Source organism: Nerophis ophidion, linkage group LG28 (assembly GCF_033978795.1).
Source record: "Nerophis ophidion isolate RoL-2023_Sa linkage group LG28, RoL_Noph_v1.0, whole genome shotgun sequence".
Lineage (NCBI taxonomy): Eukaryota > Metazoa > Chordata > Actinopteri > Syngnathiformes > Syngnathidae > Nerophis > Nerophis ophidion.
This window is the reverse complement of record NC_084638.1, coordinates 27834689-27851612: the sequence shown is the minus strand read 5'-3', so window position 1 is coordinate 27851612 and position 16924 is coordinate 27834689. Positions and strand designations below refer to the sequence as shown.

Below are 16924 nucleotides of genomic sequence, written 5' to 3'. Positions count from 1 at the left end.
AAGGTGGCCCGCTACGTAATTTTACATGGCTTGTCACATTATTCAATGTCGTCTGCAACACCATTCCACGTGGTCTACAACATAATTTAACGAGGCCACCACATCATTGTAAAGTGGCCCATCACGTTATTCAATGTGGTCTACCACATAATTTTAAGTGGTCCTCTCACGTTCTTCAATGTGGTCAGCCCCATTGCTAAATGTGTTCTGCCACGTTATTTATGTGGCCTGCCATTTTATTTAAATGTGGCCCGTCACCTCATTCACTGTGGTTTGCCACATTCTATAAAGTGACCTGCAACATCATTCGATGTGGTCGAACACATAATTGAAAGTCGCCTACCACCTCATTTTATGTGGCCCGTCACATTATTCACGGTGGCCTGCCATATGGTTTAAATATGGTCTGTAACATCATTCACTGTGGAACACCACGTTATTTAAAGTGACCTGCAACATCATTCTATGTGGTCGAACACAAAATTTAAAATGGCCTACCATGTCATTTTTATGTGGCCCGTCACATCATTCACCGTGGCCTGTAATGTCATTCACTATGGTCTGCCGCATTATTTAATGTGGCCCATCACATCATTCACTGTGGTTTGCCACGTTCTATAAAGTGACCTGCAACATCATTCGATGTGGTCGATCACATAATTGAAAGTCGCCTACCACATCATTTTACGTGGCCCGTCCCATTATTCACAGTGGCCTGCCATATTATTTAAAATTGGCCTGTAACATCATTCACTGTGGAACGCCACATGTTTTAAAGTGACCTGCAACATCATTCGATGTGGTCGAACACAAAATTTAAAGTGACCTACCATATCATTTTTATATGGCCCGTCACATCATTCACCGTGACCTGTAATGTCATTCACTATGGTCTTCCACATTATTTAAAGTGACCCGTCACTTTATAATTAAAATGTGGCCCGTCACATCATTCACTGTGGTTTGCCACATTCTATAAAGTGACCTGCAACATCATTTGATGTGGTCGATCACATAATTGAAAGTCGCCTACCACATCATTTAAGTGGCCCGTCACATTATTCACAGTGGCCTGCCATATTATTTGAAATTGGCCTGTAACATCATTCACTGTGGAACGCCACATGTTTTAAAGTGACCTGCAACATCATTCAATGTGGTCGAACACAAAATTTAAAGTGACCTACCATGTCATTTTTACGTGGCCCGTCAGATCATTCACTGTGGCCTGTAATGTCATTCACTATGGTCTGCCGCATTATTTAACGTGGCCCGTCACATCATTCACTGTGGTTTGCCACATTCTATAAAGTGACCTGCAACATAATTCGATGTGGTCGATCACATAATTGAAAGTTGCCTACCACCTCATTTTATGTGGCCCGTCACATTATTTAAAGTGACCCGTCACTTTATACTTAAAATGTGGCCCGCCACATCATTCACTGTGGTTTGCCACATTCTATAAAGTGACCTGCAACATCATTCTATGTGGTCGAACACAAAATTTTAATGTGGCCTACCATGTCATTTTATGTGGCCCGTCACATCATTCTCTGTGGCCTGTAATGTCATTCACTATGGTCTGCCACATATTTAAAGTGACCTGCAACAACATTCAACGTGGTCGATCACATAATTAAAACTGGCCCATCACATCATTCACTGTGGCCTGCCATTTATTTTAAGTGGCCTTTAACATCATTCCCTGTGCTCTGCCACATTATTTAAAGTGACCTGCAACATCATTAAATGTGGTCGATTACATAATTTAAAGGGCCCTACCTTATCATTTTACGTGACCCGTCACCGTGGCCTGCCATATTATTTACATGTGGCCTGTAATGTCATTCACTTTGGTCTGCCACATTATTAAAACTGACCTGCAACATCCTTCAATGTGGTCGATCACATAATTAAATGTGACCTACCACGTCGTTTTATGTGGCCCGTCACATCATTCACTGTGGCCTGCCATATTATTTAAAAGGGGCGCCATAGCTCGGTTGGTAGAGTGGCCGTGTCAGCAACTTGAGGGTTGCAGGTTCGATTCCCGCTTGTGCCATCCTAGTTACTGCCGTTGTGCCCTTGGGCAAGACACTTTACCCACCTGCTCCCAGTGCCACCCACACTGGTTTAAATGTAACTTAGATATTGGGTGTCACTATGTAAAGCGCTTTGAGTCACTTGAGAAAAGCGCTATATAAATATACTTCACAAAAGTGGCCTGTAACGTCATTCACTGCGGTCTGCCACATTATTTAAAGTGACCTGCAACATCATTCAATGTGGTCGATCACATAATTTTAATGTGGCCTGCCACATCATTTTACATGGCCTGTCACATCATTTACGATGGCCTGCCATATTATTTAAAATTGGCCTCTAATGTCATTCATATTCATATTATTTAAAGTGACCTGTAACATCATTCAATGTGGTCCATCACATAATTCAAAATGGCCTACCACATCATTTTATGTAGCCCATCACATTATTCACATTGGCCTGCCATATTATTTTTAAATGTGGCTTGTAACGTCATTCACTGTGGTCTACCACATTATTTAAAGTGACCTGTAACATAATTCAATGTTGTTTTCCAAATAATTTAATGTGGCCATATGAGGGCAGCCATAATTATAAAGTGGCCCTCAACAACATGGCCTTTGTCTGAAAGAATCTTTATTGCCCTGCCACTTTTTAATCATCAATACAATAATTAGCCACCTGATACTGAGACAAGACACTTAAAGTTCGAACTGGAACTCTGTTATTTTTTGCAAATACCAGCTCATTTGGATTGGATATTCATTCATTCACAAACAAGGATGGGGCGAGGGTCACCACTTTGTGAACAAATGTGTGAGCAAATAGTCAAACAGTTAAGAACAACACTTCTCGACGATCTATTTCAAGCAATTTAGGGATTTCACCATCTACGGTTCGTATCATCAAAATGTTCAGAAAATCTGGACAAAAAACTGCACATAAGCGGTAATGCCTGTGACCTTGGATCCCTCGGGCGGTACTGCATCAAAAAGCGAGATCAGTGTGTAAAGGATATCACCACCTGGGCTCAGGAATATTTTAGAAAACCACTGTCAGTAACTATACTTAATCGCTATATCTGTAAGTGCAATTTAAAACTCTACTTCGCAAAGCTAAAGCCATTTATCAACAACACCCAGAAATGCAGCCGGCTTCGCCGGGCCCGAGCTCATATAAGACGGACTGATGCAAAGTGGAAAAGTGTTCTGTGGTCTCATGAGCCAACATTTCAAATTGTTTTTTAGAAACTGTGGACGCCGTGTCAAGGAGGAAAAAAAACATCCGGATTTTTATAAGCGCAAAGTTGAAATGCCGGTATCTGTGATGGTATGGGGGTGTATTAGTGCCCAAGGCATGAGTAACTTACACATCTGTGAAGGCACCATTAATGCTGCAAGGCAGTGGCCCGGTACTGGGCCGTGGCCCGGTACCAATCGGGCCGCAGAATCATTTTTTATTCATTTCTATTTGAAAAAAAAATAAAATAAATAAAATAAAAAAAATAAATAAATAAATAAATAAAAAAAAAATATATATATATATCCATCCATCCATTTTCTACCGCTTATTCCCTTTCGGGGTCGCGGGGGGCGCTGGCGCCTATCTCAGCTACAATCGGGCGGAAGGCAGGGTACACCCTGGACAAGTCGCCACCTCATCGCAGGGCCAACACAGATAGACAGACAACATTCACACTCACATTCACACACTAGGGCCAATTTAGTGTTGCTAATCAACCTATCCCCAGGTGCATGTCTTTGGAAGTGGGAGGAAGCCGGAGTACCCGGAGGGAACCCACGCATTCATGGGGAGAACATGCAAACTCCACACAGAAAGATCCCGAGCCTGGATTTGAACCCAGGACTGCAGGAACTTCGTATTGTGAGGCAGACGCACTAACCCCTCTGCCACCGTGAAGCCATATATATATATATTTTTTTTTATTAAATCAACATAAAAAACACAATACACAATTAGTGCACCAACCACAGAAAACTCCCCTTTTCATGACAAAAACGTCCCTTTTTCATGACAAAGGGAGAAAAAAAAAAGGATTCCCCCCCCACACCCCCCCGGGGCACGGGACAAATTATCAAGCGTTGACCGGTCCGCAAATACAAAAAGGTTGGGGACCACTGCTGTAAGGTACATACAGGTTTTGGAGCAACATATGTTGCCATCCAAGCAACATCTTTTTCATGGATGCCCCTGCTTATTTCAGCAAGACAATGCCAAGCCACATTCTGCACGTGTTTCAACAGCATGGCTTCATAGTAAATGAGTGCGGGTACCAGACTGGACTGCCTGTAGTCCAGACCTGTCTCCCATTGAAAATGTGTGGCGCAATATGGAGCCTAAAATATCCGAGACCCCGGACTGTTGAACAACTTAAGTTGTACATCAAGCAAGAATGGGAAAGAATTCCACCTGAAAAGCTTCAAAAATTCACATCCCATCTTCCCGGATTATAAACAACTCATAAGTACTTCTAATGTATATACTTGTTCTTATGCTATGTGAACTCACTATGTTCTCTGCTGGCTGTACATATCCTACTAAGTAAGACCTACACTGTTTCAATGTCCACATTTCTCTGTTGATGCAATTGTTGATGACTGAAGTTCTGATATCAACCAAAGCTCCTCATCCCACCCCCCGGATTGTAAATAATGTAAATAATTCAATGTACATACTATGATGATTAACTTGTGTGATGACTGTATTATGTTGATAGTATATATTTGTACCATGATTTGATTAACGTGGACCCCGACTTAAACAAGTTGAAAAACTTATTGGGGTGTTACCATTTAGTGGTCAATTGTACGGAATATGTACTGTACTGTGCAATCTACTAATAAAAGTATCAATCAATCAAAGATTCCCGCTTCCGCCATCCTAGTCACTGCCGTTGTGTCCTTGGGCAAGACACTTTACCCACCTGCCCCCAGTGCCACCCACACTGGGTTAAATGTAACTTAGATATTGGGTGTCACTTTTTAAAGCGCTTTTAGTCACTACAGAAAAGCGCTATATAAATACAATTATCTGAGAGCCATATGTAGTCATCAAAAGAGCCACATCTGGCTCGAGAGCCATAGGTTCCCTACCCCTGGTTTATAGGATACCTTTTCATCGATTTATGAGTAGAAACAATACATTTCATGAGTGTGAAGCGACCAGAATGAGAATCAGCACCTCCAAATCCGAGTCCATGGTTCTCGCCCGGAAAAGGGTGGAGTGCCATCTCCGGGTTGGGGAGGAGACCCTGCCCCAAGTGGAGGAGTTCAAGTACCTAGGAGTCTTGTTCACGAGTGGGGGAAGAGTGGATCGTGAGATCGACAGGCGGATCGGTGCGGCGTCTTCAGTAATGCGGACGTTGTACCGATCCGTTGTGGTGAAGAAGGAGCTGAGCCGGAAGGCAAAGCTCTCAATTTACCGGTCGATCTACGTTCCCATCCTCACCTATGGTCATGAGCTTTGGGTCATGACCGAAAGGATAAGATCACGGGTACAAGCGTCCGAAATGAGTTTCCTCCGCTGGGTGGCGGGGCTCTCCCTTAGAGATAGGGTGAGAAGCTCTGCCATCCGGGAGGAACTCAAAGTAAAGCCGCTGCTCCTTCACATCGAGAGGAGCCAGATGTGGTGGTTAGGGCATCTGGTCAGGATACAACCCGAACGCCTCCCGAGGGAGGTGTTTAGGGCACGTCCAACTGGTAGGAGGCCACGGGGAAGACCCAGGACACGTTGGGATCCCCCGGGAAGAGCTAGACGAAGTGGCTGGAGAGAGGGAAGTCTGGGCTTCCCTGCTTAGGCTGCTGCCCCCGCGACCCGACCTCGGATAAGCGGAAGAAGATGACACTTTGCTTTTATCTGGAATGTGGAAAAAAAGTCAGTTTTTTTCTTGATCGTCTCAAGTTTGTTTTCCTTCTCCCGGAGCTGCCGTGGAGGTTTCTGGAAAGGTCAGACTCGAAAAGAGCGACTCCAGCTATTCTTTACGAGCTCTTTGACAGGAAGTCACCTATCACAGTTAGTCCAGCCTCTGGAGAGCGTGGTTCACAACAAGGGGAGCCGCTCTCACGGGTGTTGCACGTTTTAGTCCGACCGTAAAGTTAGTTAAAGGAGTAAGGCGGTGATTCTTAAAATGTGTGTGTCCATGTTTAGCTGAAACCAATACAGGTATGTGTGGAACTTGAGACACCCCGGGACGCAATGGCCAGCGTGTTCATACGCAGACCGAGCGTTGCAAGACACGGCGTGGAAATCACGTAAGTGGGACTCTTTTGTGGTGGAAATGCATGCAAAAATTTTGCCAGGAATGCATGGCCACTTTAACGCTTGGTGTCACTCACACTGTCAGAAAGCGCTCCCTGAAGCAGCTGGGAATGTAATACAAGCAGGAAATTACTCATCCACCGAGAATTTCTTGCCTTGTTTTTGTCCTGCGCAGCCCAATTAGATGATTTTCCCTCTGTGTCTGCTTGTTTGTCGTCCACTGCATGGTCAATGCCGGGGAAATGGCACTCTGAGTTCACCGCAAAACTTGGGAGACAAACATTTTTTTTGCAGCAAATCCAAGAGTGCTCCTGTTGTCTAGAGGAAATTGGACCTCTGTAAACACATTGGCATAACCTTGTTTGCAAACTTCTGTTGTCCTGGTACCAAAATGTATTTCCATATTTTTCTAAATAAGGGGGACCACAAAAAAATTGCATTATTGGCGTTATTTTAACAAAAAAAAATGTTAGGCTACATTTAACATGTGTTTCATATACATGGTAGCTACTTTAAAGGGGAACATTATCACAATTTCAAAAGGGTTAAAAACACTAAAAATCAGTTCCCAGTGGCTTGTTGTATTTTTTTTTATTTTTTTTCAAAATTTTACCGGTTCGGAATATCCCTAAATAAAGCTTTAAAGTGCCTTATTTTTGCTATCTTCGAAACCACTATCCATTTCCCTGTGACGTCATACAGTGCTGCCAATGTAAACAAACAATGGGAATACCACAGCAAAATATAGCAACATTAGCTCGGGTTCAGACTTGGATTTCAGCGGCTTAAGCGATTCAACAGATTACGCATGTATTGAAACGGATGGTTGGAGTATGAAAGTATTGAAGAAGAAACTGAAGCTATTGAGCGAATAGCTATTGACGCTAATCATGGTCATAGCATGGCCGAATAGCTGCGTTAGCATCGCCGGTAAAATGTGCGGACCAAACGATCAGGACTTTCGCATTTTGTGATAATGGAGCAACTTAAATCCGTCGATTGGTAAGTGTTTTTTTCGCATTAAATGTGGGTGGAAGGAAACGTAATATAGTTGCAAATGCATCTGCAGGTTATTCATACATCTCTGTGACATGTCTGCTTTAGCACCGCCGGTAAATAGCATGTTAGCATCGATTAGCTGGCAGTGACGCCGCGACCAAATATGTCGGATTAGCACATAAGTCAACATCAACAAAACTCACCTTTGTGAATTCGTTGACTTTATCGTTGCAAATGCATCTGCAGGTTATCCATACATCTCTGTGCCATGTCTGTCATCGCTGGTAAATAGCATGTTAGCATCGATTAGCATAGCATGTTAGCATCGTTTAACTGGCAGTCACGCCGCGACCAAATATGTCTGATTAGCACATAAGTCAACAACAAAACTCACCTTTGTGATTTCGTTGACTTTATCGTTGCAAATACATCTGCAGGTTATCCATACATCTCTGTGCCATGTCTGTCTTAGCATCGCCGGTAAAATGTGGAGACACTCTGGCACATTCAATGGGGGTCTGGCGGCAGACACTTTGGCATCTTCAGGCCAGTGGTGCAACTTGAATCCCTCCCTATTAGTGTTGTTACACCCTCCTACAACACACCGTCGAGGCATGATGTCTCCAAAGTTCCAAAAAAATAGTCGAAAAAACGGAAAATAACAGAGCTGAGACCCGGTGTTTGTAATGTGTAGAAAATGAATATGGCGGGTGTATTACCTCGGTGACGTCACGTTCTGACGTCATCGCCTCCAGAGCGATAAACAGAAAGGTGTTTAATTCGCCAAAATTCACCCATTTAGAGTTCGGAAATCGGTTAAAAAAATATACGGTCTTTTTTCTGCACCATCAAGGTATATATTGACGCTTACATAGGTCTGGTGATAATGTTCCCCTTTAAAGGCCTACTGAAATGAGATTTCCTTATCCAAACGGGGATAGCAGGTCCATTCTATGTGTCATACTTGATCATTTCGCGATATTGCCATATTTTTGCTGAAAGGATTTAGTAGAGAATATCGGCGATAAAGTTCGCAACTTTTGGTCGCTAATAAAAAAGCCTTGCCTTTACCAGAAGTCGCAGACGATGACGTCACCTGTGTGAGGGCTCCTCACATCCTCTCATTGTTTATAACAACAAAAAGAGCTATTCGGACCGAGAAAACGACAATTCCCCATTAATTTGAGTGAGGATGAAAGATTCGTGGCTGAGGATATTGATAGCAAAGGACTAGAGAAAAAAAATAAAGTAAAAAAAAGGCGATTGCATTGTGAGCGATTCATATGTTTTTAGACACATCTACTAGGATAATTCTGGGAAATCCCTTATCTTTCTATTGTGTTGCTAGTGTTTCAGTGAGTAAAATAGTACCTGATAGTCGGAGGGGTTTGTCCATGGGTGTGTTGTCGCCAGTCTCTGAGGGAATTAGTCACGGCAGCAGCAGCACGACAGAAGTTCCGCTGATCTCCGGTAAGAGGCGACTTTTTACCACAATTTTCTCACCGAAACCTGCCGGTTGACGAGTGGTCTGGATCCATGTCCGCTTGACCGCTCTGATCCATAGTAAAGCTTCACCTACGGGAATTTTAAACAAGGAATCACCGTGTGTTTGTGTGGCTAAAGGCTAAAGCTTCCCACCTCCATCTTTCTACTTTGACGTCTCCATTATTAATTGAACAAATTGCAAAAGATTCAGCAACACAGATGTCCGGAATACTGTGTGATTGCGCGATGAAAAGAGACGACTTTTAGCCGCGAGTGGTGCTGCGCTAATATGTCCCCTCCAACTCGAGACGTCAGGCGAACGCGTCATCATACGCGACGTTTTCAACAAGAAACTCCGCGGGAAATTTAAAATTGCAATTTAGTAAACTAAAAAGGCCGTATTGGCATGTGTTGCAATGTTAATATTTCATCATTGATATATTAACTATCAGACTGCGTGGTGGCTAGTAGTGGCTTTCAATCAATCAATATTTATTTATATAGCCCCAAATCACAAATGTCTCAATGGACTGCTCTAATCATTACGACTACAACATCCTCGGAAGAACCCACAAAAGGGCAAGGAAAACTCACACCCAGTGGGCAGGGAGAATTCACATCCAGTGGGACGCCAGTGACAATGCTGACTATGAGAAACCTTGGAGAGGACATCAGATGTGGGCAACCCCCCCCCCCCCCCCCAAGACAGCAGCGAGAGTCCCGTCCACAGGAGACCATCTCAAGCGGAGGCGGATCAGCAGCGTAGAGATGTCCCCAACCGATACAGGCGAGCGGTCCATCCTGGGTCCCGACGAAGCGGTCCATCCTGGGTCTCGACTCTGGACAGCCAGTACTTCATCCATGGTCATCGGACCGGACCCCCTCCACAAGGGAGGGGGGGACATAGGAGAAAGAAAAGAAGCGGAAGATCAACTGGTCTAAAAAGGAGGTCTATTTAAAGGCTAGAGTATACAAATGAGTTTTAAGGTGAGACTTAAATGCTTCTACTGAGGTAGCATCTCGAACTGTTACCGGGAGGGCATTCCAGAGTACTGGAAAACGCTCTATAGCCCGCAGACTTTTTTTGGGCTCTGGGAATCACTAATAAGCCGGAGTCTTATTAGTTATTTCAGTAGGCCTTTAACATATTTTACTGCCTTCTCTTGTTATATTCTTATTTTTACTGTTATATTTTTATTCTCATTGTTGCTTTTTATTGTTATTCTTATTGTAATATTTTTTTCTATTTTGTTTCCATTTATACCGCCATTATTTACTTTTACAAATTCGATCTCAATTCTGTACACTGATACTGGAATTTTAATTTTCCTGAGAGAACTCTCCTGAAGGAATCAATAAAGTACTATCCATCTATCTATATATTAGGGCTGCGAATCTTTGGGTGTCCCACGATTCGATTCAATATCGATTCTTGGGGTCACAATTTTTTTTCGAATCGATTTGATTCTCGATTCAAAAACGATATTTTTCCGATTCAAAACGATTCCGTATTCATTCAATACATAGGATTTCAGCAAGATCTACCCCAGTCTGCTAACATGCTAGCAGAATAGTAGATTTAACCAAAAAAAAGCTTTTATAATTGTAAAGGACAATGTTTTATCAACTGATTGCAATAATATACATTTGTTTTAACTATTAAACGAACCAAAAATATGACTTATTTTATCTTTGTGAAAACATTGAACACAGTGTGTTGTCAAGCTTATGAGATGCGATGCAAGTGTAAGCCACTGTGACACTTTTAAATTTTTTTTTATAAAAGTCTAATTATAATGTCAATGAGGGATTTCTAATCACTGCTATGCTGAAATTATAACTAATATTAATACTGTTGTTGATAATATTCATTTTTGTTTCACTACTTTTGGTTTGTTCTGTGTCTTCTCTCAATTGCTCTGTTTATTGCAGTTCTGAGTGTTGCTGGGTCAGGTTCGGTTTTGAATTGGATTGCATTGTTATGGTATTGCTGTGTAGTGGTTTGTTGGATTGATAAATAAAAAAAGAAATAAAAAGAAATCAAAAAAAGAAATCGATTTTTTAAAAATGAGAATCGATTCGGAATCGCACAACGTATTCGATTCGATTCGAATTTGAATCGATTTTTTCCCACACCCCTACTATCTATCTATCTATCTATCTATCTATCTATCTATCTATCTATCTATCTATCTATCTATCTATCTATCTATCTATCTATCTATCTATCTATCTATCTATCTATCTATCTATCTATCCTATTGCCATTTTTTCCTTAAATAAAATAGTGAACATACAACAACTTGTCTTTTAGCAGTAAGTAAACAATATAAGGCTCCTAATTAGTTTGCAGACGCATGCAGTAACACACTGTGTCATTTATCATTCTACCACTTTGTCAAAATTATTCAGGACAAGCTGTAAAAAGGTTAATGTGCTGTTGATGTCTGCTTACCGTCTGTTTCTACATGGTCTATCGACACTTTTGTTCGAATGTAATAAATATCACTTATTCTTCTGTTGTTTGGATACTTTACATTAGTTTCGGATGATGCCACAAATTTGGGTTTTGATCCGATACCAAGTCGCTGCAGGATCATACATTGGTCATAGTCAAAGTCCTCATGTGTCCAGGGACATATTTCCTGAGTTTATAAACATAATATACATTTAAAAAAATATCGATGTAATCATAATAGTATCGACTCGATACGCTCCTGTACTTGGTATCATTACGGTGGATGTCAGGTATAGATCCACCCTTGGCGTTTGTTTATACTGTGACTCCGGTGAGCTACGGTGTGTTGTGAAGCATGTTTAGCTATTCCTCGTCCTGCAGGGATGATACTTGTAAGAAACCTACTTTATTTGTCGCCATGGAGACCAGGATTACTGATTTAGAAGTAGCTAAAATAATTGCAGGCTGCGGCTCGCTATGTCTTAAGCACCTGAGGGTGTTTCAGTGTTCTAATTTCACCTTTATCATCACTTTTTAAGCCAAAATGCGTCCATTCTCCCTTTTCTGTCTACACACTGTGTCTGCTTGTAAGTACTCCGTGTCTGTGTGCTGCCAAACATGCTCCTCTGCTCGTAAAACCACAAATGTCAAGACGTGAAGGGTGGGAAACCGGTATTTTTTGGAGGCGGTATAGTACCGAATATGATTCATTAGTATCACGGTACTATACTAGTACCGGTAGACCGTACAACCCTAGTCCTGACGTTGAGCAACTCAGACATAACGTTGAAACTGTCAGGCTTTCCCCTGACAGTTTGTCTATGTTTTAGTTTTTTTCCCCTGCATTTGTCGGTTTCCTCTGTGTTTAGTATTTCCTGTCCTTAGTTCCTGTCTAGTGCTCTTATTTTGTCATCTTCCTGTCTTGTTCCCTGAGTGCTGTGTTCCTCCTCAGCTGCGGCTGATTGGCACCTGGCCACACCTGTTGCCAATCAGCCCGCTCCTATTTGTACCTGCTTTGTCTTGTGTCAGTTGCTGGATCGTTGTATTGTCGTTGCCACATGTCGCTCTTGTCGTGTCGTTTTGTCACAGCTACTACCTGTCGTGCTACATTTTGTCCTGGTCGTCGTAGCGGTAAGCCGTTTCTGTTAGCATGAGCCATTTCCAGTTTTTCCTGTTTGCTACCCGCTAGCTTCCACGCTAGGTCCTTTTTATGTTTCTTGTTAGCTTCTATCCTAAAGACCCTTAGTTTGTTATTCCGCCCATGTGCGCGCTTTTTGTTTGTACCCTTTTGTTTTTGTCTTGGTATTTAATTAAATCATGTTTCCTTACCAAATGCCTGCCTCCTTCTCTGCATCTTGGGGTTCGACACCAACTAACTGTGACAGAAAGATGCTCTTTCACAACATTTTAATCAATGTTGGGTTCTGACGTTGTTTTGACCATTGAATTTTGGTCATGTCTCAACCGATATTCTACAAAACTGAAACACCGTGCTTTTTTACAACTTTGTATTTGATGTCTGGTTCTGATTTTGATTTCACCTTTGAAATGTGGTAATTTCCCAATAGTACTTTTCGACCTTTTTTGAGCCAAGGCACACCACCGTCAGAAATCTTTAAAAACCGAAACTCAGTTGACGGTAAAAAGTCGTTGGATATGACTTCAAACCAAAACCAACCATGCATCACTATAGCTCTTGTCTCAAAGTAGGTGTACTGTCAGGACCTATCACATCACCCTCTGACTTATTTGGAGTTTTTTGGTCTCGTCTTGAGCTCCTATTTTGGTGGCTTTGTCTTTTTTGGGGGTATTTTCTTGTTGCGGATTCATGTCTTCCTTTGAGCGATATTTCCCGCATCTACTTTGTTTTAGCAATCAAGAATATTTCCATCCATCCATCCATCATCTTCCGCTTATCCGAGGTCGGGTCGCGGGGGCAGCAGCCTAAGCAGGGAAGCCCAGACTTCCCTCTCCCCAGCCACTTCGTCTAGCTCTTCCCGGGGGATCCCGAGGCGTTCCCAGGCCAGCCGGGAGACATAGTCTTCCCAACGTGTCCTGGGTCTTCCCCGTGGCCTCCTACCGGTTGGACGTGCCCTAAACACCTCCCTAGGGAGGCGTTCGGGTGGCATCCTGACCAGATGCCCGAACCACCTCATCTGGCTCCTCTCGATGTGAAGGAGCAGTGGCTTTACTTTGAGTTCCTCCCGGATGGCAGAGCTTCTCACCCTATCTCTAAGGGAGAGCCCCGCCACCCGACGGAGAAAACTCATTTCGGCCGCTTGTACCCGTGATCTTATCCTTTCGGTCATGACCCAAAGCTCATGACCATAGGTGAGGATGGGAACGTAGATCGACCGGTAAATTGAGAGCTTTGCCTTCCGGCTCAACTCCTTCTTCACCACAACGGATCGGTACAACGTCCGCATTACTGAAGACGCCGCACCGATTCGCCTGTCGATCTCACGATCCACTCTTCCCCCACTCGTGAACAAGACTCCTAGGTACTTGAACTCCTCCACTTGGGGCAGGGTCTCCTCCCCAACCCGGAGATGGCATTCCACCCTTTTCCGGGCAAGAACCATGGACTCGGACTTGGAGGTGCTGATTCTCATTCCGGTCGCTTCACACTCGGCTGCGAACCGATCCAGAATATTTCAGTTGTTTTTTATTCTTCTTTGTGGGGACATTGTTGATTGTCATGTCATGTTCGGAAGAGCATTGTCTTTGCTCCACAGTAAGTCTTTGCGGTTGTCCAGCATTCTGTTTTTGTTTACTTTGTAGACCAGTTTAAGTCTTTTTCTGCAGCTTCAATGCCTTTTTCTTAAGGGCAATCACCTTTTGTTTATTGGTAGTTTTAAGCATGAGATACCTTTTTACCTGGACGCTGCCTCCCGCTGTCACGCCTGTAAGTATATGTTTTGGTTTGGGTCAGGTTATGTTTAGTTTTTTGGACATTTAAGTTCTGTCTTGACACTTCCTGGTTTGTTTTCGTCTCCATGCCAACTCATTACTCTTCACCTGTCATGTCACGTCCCTGTCCTCATCCTCACACCTGTTTTCACTAATTATCATAGCTACTTAAGTCACTCTTTTTCTTATCATGCTAAAGATGTACCAAAGTAGCATATATGTCACACATGTTTTATGAGGAATGCCTGGAATATATAAATGTTACAATTGTTTTAAAGAGTTTGAGATTATGAAGAATAACAACCCAGGTATTGCAAAAACTCATTGATTTTAATTGGGTTCATTTTTGACCCCATTTGTGGAATTATTCATAGGTTGTCCATCTAAGGCATGGATGTCAAACTCTGGCCTGCAGTTTAATTTCATTTGGCCCTTGAGGCAATATCAAATTAAGATTAGAGCTGGCCCGCCGGTAACACCACATTCACCGCTAATAATCATACTTGCCAACCTTCCCGATTTTCCCGGGAGACTCCCGAAGTTTAGTACCCTTCCCGAAAATGTCCCTGGGCAACCATTCTCCCGATTTCCACCCGGGCAACAATATTGGGACACGCCTTAAAGGCACTGTCCTCTACAACATGCCGTCACGTCCTCTTTTCCTCCATATAAACAGCGTGCTGGCCAAGTCACATGATATGTGCGGCTTTCACACACACATACTTGGTCAACAGCCATACAGGTCACACTGAGGGTGGCCGTATAAACAACTTTAACATTGTTACAAATATGCGCCACACTGTGAACCCACAACAAACAAGAATGACAAAACACATTTCGGGAGAACACCCGCACCGTAACACAACATAAACACAACAGAACAAATACCCAGAACCAATTGCAGCACTAACTCTACCGGAACGCTATAATATACACCCCCCCCCCCGCTACCACCAAACCCCGCCCACCTCATTTTTATTTTATTTTCGAATTTGTTAGCCTGTGGAAAAAGTTAATGTTGATATTTACCCCAGAAGGCTGCAAATAGAATAGATTAAATTTTATTTGTTTTTTGAAAGTTGATTTTGCACTGTTACGTTATATAAGCTCTGCCTGTTCCATGGGAGGAAGCCCGAGTACCCGGAGGGAACCCACGCAGTCACGGGGAGAACTGTTAAACCTTGGCGAGAATGAAGGGGGACAATTGACACAGGCTTTATTTAAGTTTTCTTTGAAATCTCTTTGAACAGAGTGATTAAAGCAAAGCGGCTACACAATCTATGATAAAGAAATGGGCAAAACGCAATAAACAGAAAATCACTCCATAGGGAGGAAAAAGGCAATAGCAGAATTACACACAAATCTTCTAACAAAAGAACAACAATCTATGATTAGCTAAAAAAAAAGGTAAATCACTCACGCAGAGGAGGCAAGAACTTTTTAACAGAAAGTGCGCTATAAAAAGCGGAGAAAACTACAAACTGAAGCGCTCCAAGAGGAGGGAGGAAAAAAAAGAAGGCAAAGCACTGAAATTAGACACAAAATTCTTGAGCGAAAAACTTTAACAAACAAAATCACTCTTTCTCAGAGGAAACAAAGAAATCAATAAATAAGGCAAGGCAATACTTAGCAAAACTTGGTTCGAGGCTGTGGACAAGGCTGGAGGCACGTAGCGAGACGATATACTCGGGCACAAGACAAGAGGAAGACCAGACATTTATACACATGAGGGAGGGTGACACAGGTGGGCACAATCAGGCAATCAGGAGAAAGACATCAGACCAGTGAAACAGGAGGAAGGGCAAGTGACCTGAAATGAGAGGGAGAGTTAACCTTTCAAAATAAAACAGGAAATGACAAGACAACATGTCCCGGCAAGAAATCTGCGTTCAAAAGACTCCGGCTTATTAGTGATTCCTAAAGCCCAAAAAAAGTCTGCGGGCTATAGAGCGTTTTCCGTTCGGGCTCCAGTACTCTGGAATGCCCTCCCGGTAACAGTTCGAGATGCTACCTCAGTAGAAGCATTTAAGTCTCACCTTAAAACTCATCTGTATACTCTAGCCTTTAAATAGACATCCTTTTCAGACCAGTTGATTTGCCGCTTCTTTTCTTTCTCCTATGTCCCCCCCCTTCCCTTGTGGAGGGGGTCCGGTCCGATGACCATGGATGAAGTACTGGCTGTCCAGAGTCGAGACCCAGGATGGACCGCTCGTCGGGACCCAGGATGGACCGCTCGCCTGTATCGATTGGGGACATCTCTACGCTGCTGATCCGCCTCCGCTTGAGATGGTCTCCTGTGGACGGGACTCTCGCTGATGTCTTGGATCCGCTTTGAACTGAACTCTCGCGGCTGTGTTGGCGCCACTATGAATTGAACTTTCACAGTATCATGTTAGACCCGCTCGACATCCATTGCTTTCGGTCCCCTAGAGGGGGGGGGGGGGGGGGGGGGTTGCCCACATCTGAGGTCCTCTCCAAGGTTTCTCATAGTCAGCATTGTCACTGGCGTTCCACTGGATGTGAATTCTCCCTGCCCACTGGGTGTGAGTTTTCCTTGCCCTTTTGTGGGTTCTTCCGAGGATGTTGTAGTCGTAATGATTTGTGCAGTCCTTTGAGACATTTGTGATTTGGGGCTATATAAATAAACATTGATTGATTGATTGATTGATCGATTTATCGCCAATATCCTTCAATTTCTGTAAATACCTGGCGTTGCAAACCCCATCTAGCGTCTGTCTGTAGGGA

The 16924-nt window shown here is 43.1% G+C and overlaps 2 protein-coding genes across 6 annotated transcripts in view; both read left to right on the top strand.

Annotated features, from left to right (window-relative positions):
- LOC133545263 (BMP/retinoic acid-inducible neural-specific protein 3-like) overlaps nt 1-16924 on the top strand; it is a 1164151-nt gene that overhangs the window by 379459 nt on the left and 767768 nt on the right. The gene's annotated exons all lie outside the window — the stretch shown is intronic.
- LOC133545097 (calcium-activated potassium channel subunit beta-2-like) overlaps nt 5980-16924 on the top strand; it is a 31754-nt gene continuing 20809 nt past the window's right edge. For both annotated transcript variants that reach the window (XM_061890441.1, XM_061890442.1), the window contains exon 1: nt 5980-6320. The gene's annotated coding sequence lies outside the window, so the exon portion shown is untranslated. The remainder of the gene's footprint in view (nt 6321-16924) is intronic.